Source organism: Neovison vison, chromosome 1, assembly GCF_020171115.1.
Source record: "Neovison vison isolate M4711 chromosome 1, ASM_NN_V1, whole genome shotgun sequence".
NCBI lineage: Eukaryota > Metazoa > Chordata > Mammalia > Carnivora > Mustelidae > Neogale > Neogale vison.
In genome coordinates this window covers 28,143,366-28,147,932 of record NC_058091.1, presented here as the reverse complement: position 1 = coordinate 28,147,932, position 4,567 = coordinate 28,143,366, and the positions used below count along the sequence as shown (strand labels likewise).

Sequence of the window (4,567 nt, the reverse complement as noted above, 5' to 3'; positions counted from 1 at the left end):
TAATTTAAAAAAAAGATGAATATATTTTATAAGTCAAGTTGTTGAGTAACTATCTCATCTTTTTTTCTTTCTAATCTTACATATTTTAAATAGAAATAATGCTCAGATTTCATCACTTTCCAAAAAAATAAAACTGGGAATATGTAACAGTTTTATTGTCTAAAAGAAATCTTCATAAAAATTTCTGTATCATAAATTTGAAGTGAAATAAGTGTTTACTGTTCAATTAAAAAATACAAGATATGTAATAAATTTTTTAATTTAATTACATTCAAAAATATTCCTAAAAATATTATTTGACTTAAATCAATACTACCCTGATACTACACTTAATCTTAGCCAAAAGGCCGAGAAGAGATTCAATACTATCCTGAAAATGTTGATTCTTAATAAAAGTCATTTCAATGAATTGACTGTACACATAGAAAATGATAAAAGTCCACATTCTGACATCACTAGACATAGTCAAGACTATGTCCTCAATATAAACAAGTGAAGCAATAGCATAAAGAAGCAACTAATTCTTCCTTACACTTCATTATTGTAAAATTGACATTTATATTTTTGTTTTAATAATTCCAGAAACTTTAAATTAAAAAAAAATCTAAAATTTTATACAAAGGAAATATAGAAGCTATAGAAACTATTACCAAAATTTCTGTGTTTGAAGCAAAAATTGAAATAAGAACAGTGTTTAGCAGAAGTTCAGTACAATGAGCCACTCTTTGCACTTCTGATATTTGAGCTGTAATGTCCAATTAGTTACATCAAGAGCGAGGGCATGAGCTTGGCAATCACAGATATGACTTCAATCCTGTCTTTGTCACTTACTGGCTGGAAAATCTGAATTCTTTTTTTTTTTTTTTTAAAGATTTTATTTATTTATTTGACAGACAGAGATCACAAGTAGGCAGAGAGGCAGGCAGAGAGAGAGGAAAGGAAGCAGGCTCCCTGCTGAGCAGAGAGCCTGATACTGGGCTTGATCCCAGGACTCTGGGATCATGACCTGAGCTGAAGGCAGAGGCTTTAACCCACTGAGCCACCCATGCCCCAAATCTAAATCTTAACTCAGGTTTGCTGTCAGGAAAATGAGTTTATTTATAAGGAGCTTTGAGCACAGTTTCCCAAAGATATTAAGTATGTATAATGTATAAAAATTTCAGGTCACTTAGAAAATATTCTAAATACAATTTTTATTAATGGGAATTTTTTTCTAAACTGCAAATTGTGACATATTATGTCAATATGAGCTTGTTTTATATTTTTATAAGATACTGGAAAATACATAAAATGTATCTTATTGATATGCTAATGATGTAAGTATTGATAGAATATGTCCTCTTCATTTTTACATAAAATGAAAAAATTTAACATTAAGAGAGGCAAGCTCCTGAACATTGTTTTACTATAGCTTTTTGAAACATTGTTCCACAGGCTAACCCTAAAAAGACCTGGGGTCGATGAACTCACCTACCTGAATGAATTTTTCTCATCAAACACCAACTGTTTCACTCACTTTCAGGAAATTTCCTGAATCTCCTGGTAAATGTACATATCTCTTTTAGAAAATATATAAATTGGTTCAATATAATTAAATAAGGAGTCATACTCTGATTTTGGATTTCATTCTGAGTAGACTGGGAAGCTACTGAAAGATTTTCAGAAAAAGCAGTGCACTATGTCATTCATGGTGTAACAGCTCTAATCTTGCTGCCAAGTGGAGAAGGGATTTTAGAGAGACAAAAGTGGAAGCAAGAGGAATAGTTCAGGGACAGTTGTGGTAAGAGGCAAGAAATTGAAATGGTGGTATACACTTTTTGTAGCACAACAGGTATTTCCAGGTGGGCTGTAGTATAGGTAGTTTAGTGGTATAGGTAGTTAAAGGTAGGCAGATTTATACATAGTGAAGAATATATAATCATAAAGTATAGCCTGAACGTTCCCTGCATGAAGCAATATTACCCACATCCACTAATAAGAGGAAGAAAATGCAAGATTCAAATACTGTCACTATGCTGATTTTAGCTGTCAGTTCTCTGCTAAAGACAATTATCACGTGCAAGATCACAACTTCTTCCAGAGTAGCCTTCAACTAAAGGCTATCAATATGGGGGATACAAAGGCATAGTCCCTTTCCCTAACTCACAGTCCTTTTTGAAGGGCTATCTTAGCTCTGGAATTTTCTCTGTGAGGTTGGCTGAGGCAGCACTGAGCGTGCGGTATAACTCAGCCACTAAACCTTCCTTCTTTCTCTTCCCTTCCACATGTCCTAATCCCAACAGCACTTTTTAATAAATGTTCTGCATATTAAATGGCTTCAGTGCTGCTTCACAGCCTTCTTCCCCATTGCTTCATACACATCCTGCGCTCTTTTCAGCACTTCTAATGCCTTCTCTTAGGTAGAAGATTTTAAGGACATTAAAGCTTCTGTTTAGATCACCTGTATCACCACTGCCCCAAACAGTGCTTGTTTACTCACATTTTAGCTCAATTCTCCGTCACTTCTAGAGTTTCCCCAAACCCTTCATGCTGAATTAAAGGTTTTGCTCTGATCTCTCCTAGTACTCTGTTACTACGTATCTCACAGAAAGAGGATTATTTTTCTTATTTATCATTCAATGAAGAATAAAACCTTTGAGCGGGGGGAACCTCAGTTTTCTTCTCTTTCCTCCAATGTGTTGCACACTGCTGACACAAAACTGGTTTTAAATAAATACTGCCAATTGAATAAATTTGAAGAAGCAGCTTATGAAAGCCAGAAATAATAAAGCTGAGAAAAAGTGATTCAAGCCCACTGGAGCTATCTTTCAGATCTTTTTCTATCATTTTTGTGCAGTTTGTCAAACATTAATTCTAATAACAATAATATGATAACAATAAAAATTGAACCAATAGGAATATTATGGTATATAATAAAGTATAAAGTATATATTATGGTATATAATAAAGCCCTGTCAGGAATTAATGTAAGTAATTTAAACGGGTTAAAGCATTTATTCCAATACTCTTAATGTGTTATTGTGATCATCCTTAACCTTATTTTATAGATAAGACAGGGAAGTTAAGCAGTTTGTCCTGGATTTCAAAGGAAAAGAAACAGAAGTTTAATTTATCCACCTTTAAATGCCTACCAGCTAAAGGAAGGTGTTTCCAATATGTGGTTCATTACTGCATCTAATCTATTTTATTTACAAAAATAAGAAAATAAATTAGAGGAAAATCAGGGATTAAGAATCAAACTTTGGAGTAACTAGTTGGTTTTTTTGTTTTGTTTTAATTTATCAGATTCTCATTTCCCATATCTACAAAAGTTCAAAACCATTAACCAATAGAAACTGGCACAATTAAATGAGATACTTCATGTATATACAGTAAATACTTATTTCTCTCTTTTCTTCTCCTCTTTCCTTCCATAATGGTATTTTTCCTTTTCATAAGATATTAATTTGGAAATACATTTTGGTTTTGACACTAAAATAATATACAAATGACTAGTTGTATCCTTCTTTGATATAAACTATCATGTTCTGCCCCTGATAAATGTTCACTAAAATTAAAAATTAAAAATGACTTCAAATTTCATCTGAATTCCCCTTCATGACACATGATTCTTAAATCTTTTTTAAGCAATTCAAAAGCAGTTATATCACTGCAAAAACTCAAGTCTAAACAGAGGCATTAAGATTTTAAAAAGAGAGAGAGAGAAAATGAGTGAGAAAAAGAAATTAGAGTGGACACATAGCACAAATTCTTCTGAGTAATGAGCCTAGTAGATCAAAGAATTCTCAGTCTTTTTCCTTACTGCCAAAACTAAAGAAAATTCACAGGAAAAGTTCAGTTGAAATTGCTCAGGTCATGGGTTACAATTAACTTGTGAGAGAAGTTTCATATTGACCTATTAGGAAAGAAACATCAAGGAGGCCATAAAAAACATTCTAAAAGTTGCTCTGGGACATATCTTCAAACGGTTCATTATCACATTACCTAAAAATGTCACCACTGATAAATAGCTTTTGAGACAGATAGAATTTCTTAGCTAATATCCTTACCACAACTGTTCCAAAATTCACTTTTAAATGAATTTTAGGCAGATGGCAATTCTCGTAGCCAACAATATTTAGAAACACTGCTCTAGGATCTTTACTATTCTTGGTATTACCATTTTGACACTCAGTAAGCCTGATCTTGAAGGGAGTGAGCAGTGATTGACTGCTAATACACATTCCAACTTAAAATTCCATATCACGGGAAAGTAAGAAAAAATATGTAAGATCACTTCAGTAAAAATAAGAATATATAGGTGTAATACAGATTTAGAAAATAAAGGAAAATAATATAACTCCACAACCATATCCTTGGACCAAGTACAGTTATGATTATAATAGCTAAGCTTTGTTTCTTTCATCAACATTCTGAGTTTTTAGTGTGTAAGTTTTCCATTATCCTTGGTTAATTAACTCCTAATTATTTTATTCTTTTTTGATTGTATTGTAAATGCAGTTGTTCTCTTCATTTCCTCTTCAGATAGTTTATGTTACTATATAGAAACACAATTGATTTTTGTACG

At 32.3% G+C, this 4,567-nt stretch overlaps 1 pseudogene; it reads right to left on the bottom strand.

Annotated features, from left to right (window-relative positions):
• Positions 1 to 275: 275 nt before the first annotated feature.
• LOC122896896 lies at positions 276 to 359 on the bottom strand (annotated as a pseudogene).
• Positions 360 to 4,567: the final 4,208 nt, after the last annotated feature.